We start from the raw sequence: 10,681 nt of genomic DNA on the forward strand, positions 1-10,681 counted from the left end.
GGGCTCGTCAACGAAATGTCCGGTCGCATAACCGGCATGAGGAGGAGAGTGATGGTGAGGCGCGGTGGCCTCAGTGGTGATGATGACCACTAGGATGTTAACTGCCTCGCCTCGTACACAAGCGGTCGCGGGTTGGACCCCAACCCTGATGATGCCTGCTGCTGCTGTATGCTTGGAGTTTGCGGTGTCTCTCTCTCTCTCTCCCCGTGGTTGCGTGGATTTTTCTCCGGGTCCTCTGGTTTTTCCCTCCGCATTTGGGATCAACGTCACCACTTGTTTAAGAGTGTTTGGCTGCTATAAATTTCCACACTCAGTGGACCTTGCGTGGTAAGAAAATTCATTAATAGTTTAGTATTTGAACTGGATTCAATTAGGCATGCGTACCCTGAGGATGGAAGTCGACGCAGGTTCCACGAGCCAGCCTCCAAATGAGCGCCTCATCCTCATCCTTACGTTCCCCGCTTCAGCCTCGTCAGATCTGACGCGCGCGTGTGTGTGCGTGTTAGACATTAGGTTTAACTGCGCGTTACAACACAACTGAAAAGACCGTTGCTCAACTGACGGCGATAATTCCACACGCGCACATGCCGCACGATACCGCCATGTGTGTGTGTGTGCGCGTCTCACCCTGGCAGTCAAGGCCTCTGCGGACGGCCTAGCGGGTGACACGACCGTCAGCTGAGATGGATGCGAGGGTCTCCCCACAGTCCTCCTCCCCCACCTCCTCCTCGCTCGACCCTCACTCGCTGCACCTGCCGCACTGCACACATGTGGTTGCCCGACTCGCTGACAGACGGCATCCAAATGCACACGTGAGTTCAACCTCATGGAATCAAGAAACGTTTCTTTAAAGAGATTTGAAGCTTTCGTGACTGCAGGGATCCACACTCTTTGGTTCTATTCGGTAAAGTCACGTGGGTAAAAAATAAAACAATAAAAAATCACGACGTTTCGGCCACAACACAAGTGGCCTTCATCAGGTGAAGGGACCGGACTGTCCAGAGGACCTGATGAAGGCCGCTTGTGTTGTGGCCGAAACGTCGTGATTTTTTATTGTTTTATTTTTTACCTACATGACTTTACCGAATAGAACCAAAGAACGTTTCTATTTGTTCACAGTTTTGGTCTTGCTCCCTCAGTATTGCCACGGTGGAGAGATGTTAACCCCCTCGCCTGGTATGTCAGAGGTCGTGGGTTCGATCCCAATCCTGATGCACTACACTTGGATGTTTAGAATTTGCATGTTTTCCCCGTGGTCGCGTGAAATTCTCACCAGGCCCTCCGGTTTTCGCCTCCGCATTTAGAAACACGCGTTTAGAGTATTTGGCCGCTATAAATTCCCACCTGAGGAGCCACTTCGTCGACCTGTTATGTGTGGCCAGGTTGCTTCTGTAAAAGAGCTACGTAGCTCAGTGGGAATCACCTGGTAAAATAAACAAAGACACGTTGCTTGTTTAATAAACAATATTCTTAGTTTTTTCGGTAAAGTCACGTTGAAGAGAAACAACAAAATAACAAAATATATATAAAACAATAAAAAATTCTCACGACGTTTCGACCATAACTCAAACGGTCATCATCAGGTGTGTCGGTTTGCATAAATTTATTTTGAAAACGGCATATTTATTTATATAAAAATAACGTTTGCGTCACGCGCAACGATGGCAGTTTGCCAGGACTAGTCCATCTATTTTTTGAAAAGAGGAGGGGGGAGACGAAATTTGTTTTTATGTATGCTGTCTGAAAGGCACTGTAAGCGTGAACAATCAATCAAGAACTGAAATGATTTATCAAATCTTTCCAATGATTGCTAAGATAGAATCCATCTTCTCGGTTGAAATTGTCTCTGTGTTTGTATATGTGGATAGCCTCATGAACGAATCTCTCATGGAAGCCAGATGGCTTACAAAGAACCTCCGTCTTGGAAAAGTCAATGGCATGTGAGCCTACTGAATTAGAACAATGATCTGCTACGGCCGAGGTGTTGGTCCTACCGTGTTTAAGGTCTGCTTTATGTTCACGAATGCGGTCCGAGATATGGCGTTTGGTTTCTCCAATGTAACTACTACCACAGAGGCAACTTAGTTTGTAGACACCAGGGTATTGTATGTCCGGAATCACATCTTTTACAGACGGAACCAGATCACGGATTTTATGTAATGTGTTGAAACGGACCTGGATCTTGTGTTTATTCAAGATTTTGGAGATCTTTTTTGTGATCCCAGCAATGTAGGGTAAAGTGATGGTTTTGAAAGGCTCCTCAAGAGGGTTCTTCTTCATGGTTTGAGTGATAGCTTTGCGGATTGTATAGTCGGAGTAACCATTAGCCCTAAGAGCTTGGTGTACGTGCTTGAGTTCACTGCTTATGTGTTCCTGGTCGGATATGCATTGGGCTCTATGATACAGAGTCTTGATGAGAGAATTCTTCTGTGATGGATGGTGGTGGGAATCCGGTTTCAGATAAGCATCCGTATGGGTAGCTTTCCTGTAGACAGAGTGGCTCATTGAACCATCAGGTCTCTTTTTAATTAGGACATCCAAAAAAGGTATCTTGCCATCTATTTCGACTTCCATGGTAAATCTGATGGCTGGGTGTATGGAATTGATGTGGTCGAAGAATTTGTCTAGAGCAGGCCGGCCATGTGGCCAGATGACAAAATTTCAATTTTCAACCGAGAAGATGGATTCTATCTTAGCAATCATTGGAAAGATTTGATAAATCATTTCAGTTCTTGATTGATTGTTCACGCTTACAGTGCCTTTCAGACAGCATACATAAAAACAAATTTCGTCTCCCCCCTCCTCTTTTCAAAAAATAGATGGACTAGTCCTGGCAAACTGCCATCGTTGCGCGTGACGCAAACGTTATTTTTATATAAATAAATATGCCGTTTTCAAAATAAATTTATGCAAACCGACACACCTGATGATGACCGTTTGAGTTATGGTCGAAACGTCGTGAGAATTTTTTATTGTTTTATATATATTTTGTTATTTTGTTGTTTCTCTTCAACGTGACTTTACCGAAAAAACTAAGAATATGAATTACTGCAGTCACGAAAGCTTTAAATCAAAATTTAATAAACAATAGTTTAGTTTAGCGTTCTTCCTGTGTGCTATTGGCAGCAATGCCTTGAGACACAGGATCATGTAAGAGAATGTTAGAGCAGTGTACCCCATGTGTCATAGAATAGTTGCAGAATTGATATTTTTACAGGACTTTCACCAAAGAAACCTTCGTGTGCCCTTTTTACCTTTACACAGTAGGGGGCGCACTTTCTATGCATTGCAATGGGATTGTTGCATGGCAGTCAAACCGAAGATTTACATTCTTAAGAGCTGCAATCTTGATAAATCGAGCGCAAAACCGAAATAAACTGCGGTGTTTTGTCAACGAGGTCTCCTGCTACTCGATCCGAAGCACGCATTTAGATCGGGGAAGATTTTACTCACCACAATCGTGCCATCATCAGGGCATTCACCTTGAACATGAACATTCGCCCTGTTTGCGATTCGAGGTTGCGATTGCACTCAACACATTTTTTTTAAAGCCTCTGAATGTCGCGCCTCTGGTGGCAGCAGGGGTCACGTGACCAACTGACATACAACGAATGTGATTTAAAAAAATCGATTTTCACACACACACGCGTTAATGGATGAATCGTTTACACCCCCAGCAATATGTTGATGCATTCAGGAAAACCTCCTTGAGTCTCAAGAATATGTTCAAGCGCCAGGCCGTGCGTTGGGAAGTGATGCCATTCACACGTTCAGCAATTCGCATGAGAAGTAATCCTTGAAGTCTTAGTTGGCGCCAGTGGTGTATGTGGAGTTTACAGTGGCTGCATAATTTACAAGAACTAATAACATGCAGTATGTAACCATGATAATAATTTTCAGCCATCTGTAAATTCCCTGATGGATGAAAGCCTCCCCATGGCGTGTTCGATTAGCGCGGTTGGCTACGTACGGTGCGAATAGAAGTTCATCACACGTACGTACAGTTCTGGGGGTGTGTTTGACCATACTTCACCACAATGGTCAGTAAGGGCTGGTAAAGGCGGAGGACCAGTTAGCCGTGGCAGCGAATCCGAGTCTGGTCACCGGGTAAAAAATTCAGTACGTCAACCAGTGCCCCACCGCTCCACCATGGCGTATGTATGAGTGAAAAAGCAATTGCTTGTTACGTACAGAATTCAAAACAATAATGACATCCACAGTCCTATTCCACTGTTACAGTTTGTTAGGAAAGAAAAACTGAAATCGTGCTGAGGCATTAAGCTGCCAACAACTACGCCCGCCATTCGCCACTGCGCGGCGGTGATGTCACCACGACTCTTGTGCCAAGCTACGTGCACTTTAAGGCCACGTTAAGCAACCGGGCATTGTGGCGCATCCCTGTGGTTTTGAAGCAACGGTTGGTGGATCGCAGATTTGTTAAATGCCCAAATCTGCCCGACTGCAAGGTGGCCAAGAGAAAGCAGTGCAGCAAATTGGCTAATTGATCTGCGTGCCACTTAGAGTGAAATCCCCTCGTCCGCTCGAGTTTTTTTTTTTCTCTGGGTCACTCCGTCTCCCTCCCGCACGCAGAGCAGTACCTTAACAACACGGAATTATATTCTTGGTTCTTTCGGTAAAGTCACCACGTAGAAAGGAAACGATAAAATAATAAAAATATAAAACAATACAATTCTCACGATGTTTCGACAGCAACACAAGAAGCAATCATCATCAGGTGTGAAAACCACAGCAAGAAAATTTGAAAAAAGTGGCGTTTTTTTTGACGTCAGCACCACGGAGAGCGATTTGGCAGTTGTTCAGATGGACGAGTCCATCTATGTTTTGACTTAAAGCTTTCGTGATTGCAGGGATTCATATTCTTGGTTCTTTCGGTAAAGTCACCACGTAGAAGGGAAACAATAAAATAATAAACAAATTAAAACAATACAATTCTCACGACGTTTCGACTGCGACACAAGAAGCAATCACCTGATGATGAACATACAAATACAAACCATCCCCATCCTACCAGGTAAAGCCTATTTATTAACTTATCTGGGCCACGAATGATAGCCCAACCGGCTCATTGTAGCAGCAGAAATATTAAAGCAACATCGTAATGTCAGTTATCGGGGAATCGTGTGGCTTGAGCCAATGACAAGACGAAAGAAAAAGCAACACAAAACGGAATGCCACGTTTGTAGCTAAGAATGTGGTCTGTGCATCGGGGCGGTGAGAGATGAGCGTGAACCTGTCGCTGGTGAGAGGAGAAGAAGGCAACGATGACGTTACGTGCGGTTGCTCTGACTGGCCAGGTCGCTTCTGAAATGGAAGCTCATAGCTCAGTGGGCCGTACCTGGTAAGATGAAAAAACACAACTTGTACAGTAAAACCTTGGATGGCGAGTAACTTGGTCTGCGAGTGTTTTGCAAGACGAGCAAAATTTATAAATAAATATTAACTTGATAAACGAGCGAGGGTCTTGCAATACGAGCAGCACGTGTAGATGCTTTGTCTGCCGAGCGTCACGTGATCACACAACTGATATACTACGAGTGCTTTGATGTACGTAGTGCTTTGGATTACAAACACGTTTCGGGAACGAATTATGCTCGCAATCCAAGGTTTTTACTGTATTTGTCTATATTTGTGTAAGTTATTGTTTACCTTTCCTACACTTTGCACTCCTATCATGTGTTTTTATATTGCCTATTGTTGAAGCGTTCTGACCTGCCCCGTCTCGTACATCTGTGAAAAAAAGAGCTTTGTAGCTCAATCGGATTCCTCCAGCGAAGAATGAACATTGCGATTCCGATCCTGTCTCTCCACCACCATCCACCTTCAATTGGCCAAACATCTGAATGCTTAAAAAACATACCTGCGAGTTTTACAAAATTGCCTGCAAATTACTCAATCGCACGCAATGATTGCATCGCACTCCAACTGTGCGAAACTTGGCAGGGCTTTGAAGCTTTCGTGACTGCAAGGATCCACACTGTTTGGTTCTATTCGGTAAAGTCACGTAGGTAAAAAATAAAACAACAAAAAAAACACGATGTTTCGGCCACAACACAAGTGGCCTTCATCAGGTGAAGGGACTGCGCTGTCACAAGGACAGCGTTGTCCTCATGACAGCACGGTCCCTTCACCTGATGAAGGCCACTTGTGTTGTGGCCGAAACGTCGTGATTTTTTTGTTTTGATTTAAAGCTTTCGTGACTGCAGTAATTCATATTCTTAGCTCTTTTGGTAAAGTCACGTTGAAGGGAAACAATAAAATAATAAAATATATTATATATTATTGTTTCCCTTCAACGTGACTTTACCGAAAGAGCTAAGGATATGATTTTTGTTGTTGTTTTATTTTTTACCTACGTGACTTTACCGAATAGAACCAAAGAGTTTGGCAGGGCTTTCCTGAAACAGTATTCGCACTCAAGTTACACGCTCCTGGGTAAACAAGCGTCAAGTTAAAGTAACTACGTAGGTGTTCAGATCTGTAAGACACTCAAGCTGCCTTGCACCCCGCAATTCGCTGTGAGCTCTTTGTCACGACGAGTGCAGCAGACACATCGCAGGGAAGCCTTCATTCAGCTGCGGATTGAATGTGGCGGACAGATGGCAGTGCCACGTGACACGTTTTGCGATTCTAGATTTAAAGCTTTCGTGACTGCTAGGATCCACACTCTTTGGTTCTATTGGGTAAAGTCGCGAAGGTGAAAATAAATACTTTAACTTAGCTATTTCAATGAGCTATTTCAATGCTAAATTCTATGCTAATTTCTTTGTCAAGGGGTACCTCTGCGGATGTGTATACTTTAACTTAGCTATTTCAATGAGCCATTTCAATGCTAAATTCTATGCTAATTCCTTTGTCAAGGGGTGCCTCTGCGGATGTGTATACTTTAACTTAGCTATTTCAATGAGCCATTTCAATGCTAAATTATATGCTAATTCCTTTGTCAAGGCGCTTTGTGTTTTTCTTCTCACACAGCTTAAAGGTCGCGATCTAAGCGTGGCTTCTCCCACTCCAGCGCTGTCCTCCAGACAGTCTCGTCCCTTCACCTGATGAAGGCCGCTTGTGTTGTGGCCGAAACGTCGTGATTTTTTGTTATTTTATTTTCACCTACGTGACTTTACCCAATAGAACCAAAGAGTATGGATCCTAGCAGTCACGAAAGCTTTAAATCTAGAACTACGTAGGTGTTCAGATCCGTAAGACACTCAAGCTGCCTTGCACCCCGCAATTCGCTGTGAGCTCTTTGTCACGACGAGTGCAGCAGACACATCGCAGGGAAGCCTTAATTCAGCTGCGGATTCAATGTGGCGGACAGATGGCAGTGCCACGTGACACGTTTTGCGATGACAGTTTTTTCGCAACGTCACTTTTACTCGTAGCTTCGCTTTTATCTTGCGCCTTTTTAAAACTTCGTTTTGGTCTCGGTGCGAATAGAGATTGCACAATAGTTATTCAACTACAGTTCGCTCAGCCTGTGCCCGCCGTAATGCTGCAAACACGTGCTGACAGTTACACGGACAGTAACAGAAGGGGTAAATTAACTACGGAAGTTGATTACATAATTGAATCGCCACGTCATATACCCATGAAAACGTTTTACACAGCATTAATTTCACGGATAATAGAATGTTTGCTTGCTTCATTAACCATTGGGTTTGTTATTTCATAAACGTTTCGTCAGGAAATGCGATGTTTTAGAACAAAATATACGCGCAAAGATAATCACCGAATGACTACCGTCATGAAAACGGAACTTATATTGTCGCGATACATCGCAGCATCGCCAGGTCACGGCGACTCTAGGTTTGACCAAATGATCAGCTCGTCATTTGCGTGACTTTCACGTTAATTGCCCTGTGCCACGGAGCTCCAGTGTTTAGTTTGGCAATGGCCACCCTGCTCACTGCTCTGATTGCGTGTCTATTGGAGAATGTGTCCGTGCCTACGTACACACGGCTGTGGCTTATGGCCAACATCGGTGAGGAACGCCTGAAGTGGTCCTAGGCCTCCCCCGGGTCTACTCGGCCTTGAGCGCGGTGCCTTGGCCGTCCTTTGTGTCGGCATCGGCACTGGGAAGACAAAGGCGGCCGTGGTCTTGGTTCCACTCCTCCCTCGTGCGCAGTGCTGACCTCTGTAGGTGCTGGCTCACAGCACTTGGCCCCGACAGGCTGCTAAAGACCTTATAAGGGGGGGGGGTCTTTGCGCGTCATTCTACAATTATAAGTCTAATCTGCCCGAGTCAACTGATGTTGCAACTTATTACTTTACTTATATATTTATGTGCGTGTAATTTTTGTTCCATTTCTCATGTGGAAGTAAATTTCTCTCCGATTTTTTAAAATTTGTTTCCAAGCTGTAGTTTTTTTTATTTTAGCTTTTGTTAATTTTCGTGACGCAGACTGTGTCCTGCACTCGTGATTTCTCATTTGGTTAAATGCTTGTGCGTGTGTGTGCATGCACGCACAAGCGTGTGTATGTGCGCACTGCGCGTGCCATGCATGTGTGCGTGTGCATGTACGCACAAGCGTGTGTATGTGCGCACTGCGCGTGCCATGCATGTACGTGCGTATGCACGCACGCACAAGCGTGTGTATGTGCGCACTGCGCGTGCCATGCATGTACGTGCGTATGCACGCACGCACAAGCGTGTGTATGTGCGCACTGCGCGTGCCATGCGTATGTGCGCGTGCGTGTGCACGCACGCACAAGCGTGTGTGTGTACGCACTGCGCGTGCCATGCATGTACATGCATGCGTGCGTGTGCACACGCACACGTGTGCACACGTGCGTGCGGCGCTGGCCACAACACCACCCCCATGCGCCGTGCCCACCTTCATTGCCGTTCTCCAGCAAGCGCTTGCCTTAACACTCCGTGTAGCATACATGGGGAATATTTGTCTTTGCGTGCTCCTCCAGGGTCTGTTCAGCAATGCTGGTGTTCTGCTCAAGCCCAGCGGCCTCCTGGCTCTGCAAGGGGTACGTCCGCTACCGAGCGTGACCGAGCGCTAACGGATTTGCTGTTTTTGTTGCAGAGGTCCATCGTTTAAACCACTCCCCCCCCCTCCCCTCCTACACGCAGCCACCCTGGTTAATACTGCGGGTGTATAGACCATAGATGTGCACCGCCTGCTTCACAGTGGAAGGCAAAGATCCCGTGACGTCGTTCTAAACAAGAGTAGGGCCGCGTGCTCGCCGCACGCTGCAAATCAGAGAATCGCCGGCAAATTGCTCAAATCGGGATGACGCGTGGCGGGCACTGGTCCACTGGCAGACTTCTGCCGCAGGTCACCCGTGCAGACGAGACTCATCCTGATCGCTTGGTGTTCTCAGCAGGTTCATAAAAATGACGCTTGCCAACAGCGGTTTTCACTCCTCACGCAGCAGCCTTAGTTCTCACCGGGTTAAACAAGAGCAGAGGCGCTCACGGCTGTTTGAACTCCTCCTCACGCAGCCTTACGCAAGTGAACGGGATCGTCTTCCCGCAGAGCAACGCGGATCTTGACGCCGTCTTGCGCGAGAGGTGAGCTCAGCATTCCCTCGCCGATTCTGCTCGCGGTTCGGCAAAGCTTTCGTTCATCCAGCAGAGCCATCAACATCGTGACCAACGCCACGGCTGGTGGGTTCAGAGCTTCTGGGTACCGGGGGTTGTAGTTGAGGAGTGTCACACGGTGGTTGTTGTTGTTGTTGTTTGACCATACCTCACCATGCTGGTGGGTGATTGATAAGGGAGCACATTGTCTCGCCTCTGGCCAAGTACGCGACCGGTATGGGTGCTGATATCCACTGTCTACCGTCTGTGGTCTTCCAAGGCTCTTGGCCACGCCTAGGCTGTACTCCATTGAATATTTTATTAAATATTTTAATGTATGCATGCAGAATGGACCTTGTTGAAATAACGGGGTTAAAATTGTACTCCACGATTGGCGGGTGGACTGATGGCACGGCGGTCGACGTACTGCGGTTTAGAACCGTCAACCCGAGTTCCATTCCAGGCCATGGCTAACATCGGTGGCAAGTGATATCAGAACCGGTCCTGGGCCTCACTCCGTCAATCCCGCACTGGCCAGTAGTGTGGTGAAGATGGGCAAACAACCATAATACACATACTGTGGCAATGGCTTCGTCTAGCAGTGGCTTTAAATTACTATAGTTATTGAATAAAATATATGAATGTCAAACGTTCCACCGCATCGTGATTAGCAGCCTCGTTTGCTGAAGTCTATAGGCGTTTCCACACAGTTAACCAATCCATGCGAGTGATGTGTTTGGAGGCGGTAGCGATGTGCTTGGTGGTTGCCCCATGGGGTCCTTCTAGCTGGTCATGGCGCTTGTGTTCAGAGCTAGCTCCACGCGGGCCACATCGCTGGCGGGGTGGGTGGATGGGCGTTGATGGCAGGTGAGGATTGCTAGCCCCTGTGGTTGTCGTGCCAGGAACCCGGAGTGGGGACTGCAGGATGTCAGCATGCTCCAGCAGCTGGCGCTCGCCAATGGCTTGCGTCTCCAGAGGATGGCGAGTCCGAGTTCAGCTACTCACCCACCCCTTGCACCTTGGGCAGTTTGATCAGTTGCTGCAATTTGTGGCGCCGATTCAATTTCAAAAGCATACTATCTTTTTAAACCTTTGTATTGCAGGTGTTCGTTTCTTTGCTCCGTTTATCTGAAA

Source organism: Petromyzon marinus, unplaced genomic scaffold, assembly GCF_048934315.1.
Source record: "Petromyzon marinus isolate PM22_M1 ecotype Great Lakes invasive population unplaced genomic scaffold, UKy_Petmar_22M1.pri1.0 PM_G_Scaffold_75, whole genome shotgun sequence".
NCBI classification, from domain to species: domain Eukaryota; kingdom Metazoa; phylum Chordata; class Hyperoartia; order Petromyzontiformes; family Petromyzontidae; genus Petromyzon; species Petromyzon marinus.